At 40.3% G+C, this 5,549-nt stretch overlaps 1 pseudogene; it reads right to left on the bottom strand.

Moving 5' to 3' along the window:
* The window catches only part of LOC103596341, a 20,316-nt pseudogene extending 15,714 nt beyond the window's left edge, over window positions 1-4,602 (bottom strand).
* Between the last annotated feature and the right edge of the window lie 947 nt (window positions 4,603-5,549).

Raw genomic sequence — 5,549 nt, 5'->3', positions numbered from 1 at the left:
TTGCCCCCGCGCCTCACTCAGCCAGTGAGCGGGAACCGGTCTGTATGTGGGATCCGAACCCTCGGCGGGAGTGCAACCGCACTTCCCAAGCGGCGCACTAGCTACTTACTCTCTGGAGTTGCTGTAAATATTCTCAGATGTCAAAATAAAAGCAGATCAAAATTCTTGTCACAATTAATTTTAGTAATGGAATGTATATAAAAATGCATATAGACTTGGGGTTTTGGTCAGTACCAGGATGCATTCTTCCTTGAGATAAATATTGGTCTTATCTTGGATCAATATTTACCTCACAATTCAATATGTTGTGTGACTGCCTTCAACACAAGTCAATATCTGCTTAATGTCTGCAACCTGCTTCTTATCAGTGCTTTTGAAATTTCCTTATAGCTCCAAGGAAGTTTAGAGGTTTGTAGTGTTCTGGATCCCTGTAGGTTCTTTATTGTCAAACTATAAACAATAGAGTTATATAGTATGAGTGCTTCTAGCATAGTTGTAATCGCTACACAAACAGTTTCTGAAACTCCTAGAAGCCCTGCTGAGAATAGATGGATGAGCAAAAATTGTGAATGGCTAGAGTGTTCTTCAGGACAATGGGTTAAAGGTGACTCTTTTTTTTTTTTTGTCTTTTGTCTTTTTTCCGTGTCCGGCAACGGATCGCAACCCTCAGTGTTGCCCCCGTACCGGACCGGGGACCGGCAATGGGATCGCAAGCCTCGGTGTTGCTCCCGCGCCTCGCTCAGCCAGTGAGCGGGAGCCGGTCTGTATGTGGGATCCGAACCCTCGGACGGGAGCGCTGCCGCGCTTCCCAAGCGCACACTATCCAGTGCGCCACCGGGCCGGCCCTAAAGGTGACTCTTATAGGGAAATTTGGTGTAGGAAAGTTTAGAATTCAAATTCATGTCCACAGTTATTTTATAAAGCATTTGAAGTTTATATATTTAATTTCTTCAGAGTTGCCAATGACTGATTACCTCTTATTCATAAATTAGACTCTCGGTTCTTTTTAACTGATTCTTACATCAGCTGTGCTTTTGGATTTTGATTTTTCTAGCACAGAATGATCTTTGGCCTATCCTCAGGGGAACTCCTGTAGCTGACCTCCTGGGATATGCAATAAGTCTAGATGTGCCCAATCCTAGGCTTTGTTTTGCTTAGATACCTTCATACAGTGTGCAGTATGAATTAATAATAGATAATTGCCATGCAAAAAATGCACAACTTTGACTAAGGACATGGTAATGCCATTCAAATTATATTAATTTTACTGTTTCATCCTTTCGAACAGATCTGGCTAGAATGAGGCAGAACAGGAAAGTTCTATTCTTACCGAAAAGCTGAATAATGGAAACTAGTAGAGGTGTAACACCCAAGGTTAGAAAATGCTTTCATTGTATCCAACATTAGTCAAAATATTTTTTTGACTGTTATGAAGAGTGAGTTTTCATACTGTAAAAAGAAAATAGAGATACGGGAGGGTACACAAAAGTGTAATAAAGGATTTCAAAGGAATGGAAAATAGACTCTACAAGGAAAGGTTAAAGAGATTGGAGTTACTTAGCAAAAATAAGGCAAAGGCATGAAAAGTGTGATCTTAAAGTATCTAAGGGGATTATATGATGAGACTACTGAGCAGTTTTTCTGTTTGTCAGTAGAAAACTGAATATGAAAAAAATTGTGTTAAATTAAAATAAGGAATAGTGTTTGGAGAATGAATAGGCCAGAAATAGATTTGGGAGTTTTGGGCATCAATGTAATTGTTAAAATTATGATATTGGGTAACACTAACATGAAAGTATAGAAGCATAAGAATAAACTGGGGAAACAAAGAAATACGAATTGGGAGGAAGAATTAGACAGTATGTTCAAAAATGGAAGAAGATAGGGCAAAGTAGTATCATCAAAGGAGAGTATTGAGTATTTACTGTGTGCCAGACACTTTTCAAAGTACTTACCACATATTACTTCATTTAATCCTAATGACAACCATATAATTTGGGTATTATGGTACTGTAATTCCCCTCATTTTGCACATAAGGAAACTGAGGCACGAAGAGCTTTATTGACTTCTTCAAGGTCACAGCACTCTGAAGTGGAAGAGTCAGGATGTGAATCCAGGAAGACTGGCTCCAGCGCCCACATTGTGACATCTCTACGCTTCCTTTAAATATAGAGATTCAAGTGGTAGAAGAGTAGGCAAATGGCATACACTGAAAAGAGGGCAAAAAGGATGAGGACTGATAAAAAATATTTGGTGATTGGGAGATGCAAGATAACATTGGAGAGAGCAAGTCTCAGCAGAACAGTGAGGAAGGAAGCCAGACATTAATGAGGGAATGTGCTATCAGGCAGCAGCAGCAGCAAATATAGATTAGCATTAAATAGAGAAAGAAAGATTCAATAGTAACTTAAGGGAATGGCAGGAGAAAGTATGCTATTTATTCACTATTGTAAAAATAGAGGAGACTTGAATATCTTTTTATTTATCTCTGAGTAAATGATAGTGTTACTATCATTAACATACCTTATTGAGAAAACTAAGGCTACACGACATATGCTCCCTCAACTTGCTCCTCTTCTTCTCAAAATATACCTGTACCTGTACAATTATGGTGAGTTTGCTTTCACGACTTATTTCCTCACCTTTTGCCAGCCCAGAAACAGAAAGAAAAAGATTACATGGTTTCTTCACAATTGGGGGCAATAAGAGAGGTTTAGAAGGAGAAAGTCACATTGCTACAGACCTCTCTGACAGAGGTATTACATTTATGAGCAATTTAAAACATAATTTAAACTTTACTAATTCAACCAAGTGGCTGTTATTTATTAATCAACGAGTCTCTATGGTTACAGTTGTACATATTGATTTATCATTGATCTGACAATACCATTTCTGTATCAATTGGCACACCTTATTTCAGCAGCAAATTTTTAAACTATATGCATAGGAAATTATGTATTGAAACAAAAAACCCCACAAACTTTGTCATTAATTCTGCAACCTCTATGACCTGGGAAAGTCACTTAAACTTCCCTTTTTTTTTTTTTAAGATGCCTTTAATTTCATTTGCCCCATGGTCATTTTTTTAAATTATTTATTTACTGAAACATAGTAGATTGCACATATCTGTGAGGTACAGTGTTGAATATCAATACTGGTGTGCAATATGTGATGCTCAAATCAGGATAATTAGTATATTCAACGTTATACAATGTGACCATTTTTCATCCCTTTACCAATTCCTCCATCTTTAGGATCAGAAATTCTTTTTCTGCTTGCTCTAGCCTGCTGCTTAAGCTCTCGATTGTGTTTTTTATTTCCTTGAATGAATCCTTCAGCTCCAGGAGTTCTGCTATTTTCTTTTTTAATGCATTAATCTCTTTGTACATTTCCTCCTTCAGATCCTGGAGATTTTTCACATTTTATTGTGTCATTTAACTGAGTCTTCTTGTATCTCATTGAGTTTCCTTAAGATTATTGCTCAGAATTCCTTTTCAGTCATTTCAAAGGCTTCCTGCTCTATTGGGTCTGGTACTTGAGAATTATTACATTCTTTCAGTGGTGTCACATTTTCTTTTTTTTTTTTTTTCATATTTCTAGTATCTGTACATTGATGTCTAGTCACTGGTAGAGCAGTTGCTTTTCTACTACTCTGGAGCAGGATTTGAGGAGACAGACTTACTCTTATAAATGAGTTTTATAATGACCACTGAGAGGAGTGTTTAGTATTGGTTCCAGGTAGATGCAGTCCTGTAGTCTCCGTGTGGGTACTTCAGCCAAATTTGGTGTTGGAATTGCATGTGAGTGCCTCCATGGCCTAGTCCCTGGGGCACTTAGTGATTCCTTGCTGAGGTTGGTGACACTATGTTGGTTCATCCAGATGTGAGCAAGTTCTGAAGTTCTTGGGAGAAGTGCCTCAGTGTTCGTCACTTTTTGGCTGTGGTGGGTGACCCTGGGTGAGCTTGTTGGCACCCTGGCGAGCTCCCTGTGATCCTGATGGGTGCACTGGGGTATACTGGTGCTCCTCAGCTTGAATAGGTGACCCCGGACAGTTTTTCTCTTTCCTCTTTCCTATAGGCAGAGGCTCCTCCTGGGACCTTGCTTCCCTCAGTTGGTTGATAGTGATTGGGAATTTTCTTCCTTATTTTATTTGGGTCTCCTGGGTTTTTGTATTCTCGGGGGTTCCAGATGTGTTTCTCCTGGGATGAAGGCAGTCCTATGGGCTGCACACATATCTCCCACCTCCAGGTGTGCTACCATATTTGACAGAGTAATTCTCCCAAGGGTTGATCCTCTGGTCTGTGGGTCTGCAGTCACCCACCTCTTTCCCTGAGCTCCACTCGTGACTTTCCTTCTGTATATACCACCAAGTAGTCAGTGGGCCACCTATAAAATGGTGGTGGCTGCTGGTGTGGCAGCTGGCTGCCCTTGTGGAGGTAGTTGCCGTGGTGGTGGCTGTCGCAGATCACTCGCTCAGCAATGGTATTTGCAGCAGCAGCAGGGAGTGCTGGTGTCAGTGAGGTGGCCAGCACGCTGGTGTTGTCATTTGCGCAGGCTGGTGGGTGAGGCAGCTTCCCAGGGGCCACACGCTGTGGCACCATTAGTCAGGTGGGCTGGCAGGTGGGATTTCTCCACTCAACCTTTCTGTGATCCAGTTTCCTACTTGTAATATGAGGATAATAATGCTATCCTGAGGAAATGTGTTGAGGATTAAATAAAATAGTGTATATTTCAGATTCCACTAATGGTCCAATTCTTTACCCTTTCCTGTATCCATGCCCTTTGCCCAGTGACTTTGAAGTTTCTTCCACTAAAGATACAGAGTGTATTTCCCCAACCCTTAACTTTGAGTTTAGTCATGTGGCTTGCTTTGGTCAATAGCATGTTATAAGACATAACTTGACCCAAATATGTAACGTTCTTGCACCATTTAGCTTGCTCTCTTGTTCCTTTACCATCAACATAAAAAGCATATTCCTGGGTTACCCTGTTGGTCCCTGGAGAAGGGTAAGAGACATTGGAGCAGAGCAAACCACCTTACGTGAACCCAGCCTAGATCAGACAACTCCTAGCCAACCTCCAGATCCATGAGCAAGACCAGTTTGAGATTAGAACTGCTCAGCTGTGCCCAAACTCAATCAACCAATACCTAACTGACCCACAGATTCATGAGAGTAAATGATTGGTGTTTCAAGCCAATGAATTTTGGGATGATTTCACAGTAGTTTTTGTGGCGATAACTATACTTGTCAGGTACTTAGCACAGGGCTTGGCACATGATTGGTGTTTAACAAATGTTAATCGCCTTTTATTTTTATGCATAAAATGCAACAAATATTTGAAAAAGTTCACCTATAATGTGAAGCATACAGCTATTAAGAATCAATTGGATGATTGAATGCTTCCATTTGGTGTCATGTGGACACCACATTTGCAATAAGCAGTGGAATAGCAAATCCTCCACAAAGAGTTCTCTTAGACTTTTGCATGGTGATTGCTGTATTCTTTCCATGCAAGTGTAACTTCCTCCCACTAATGCTAATATGAA

This window comes from Galeopterus variegatus, unplaced genomic scaffold, assembly GCF_000696425.1.
Source record: "Galeopterus variegatus unplaced genomic scaffold, G_variegatus-3.0.2 Scaffold1991, whole genome shotgun sequence".
In the NCBI taxonomy this organism is placed as follows: Eukaryota; Metazoa; Chordata; class Mammalia; order Dermoptera; family Cynocephalidae; genus Galeopterus; species Galeopterus variegatus.
The sequence above is the reverse complement of the archived record's forward strand: the minus strand, read 5'-3'. Positions and strand labels throughout refer to the sequence as shown.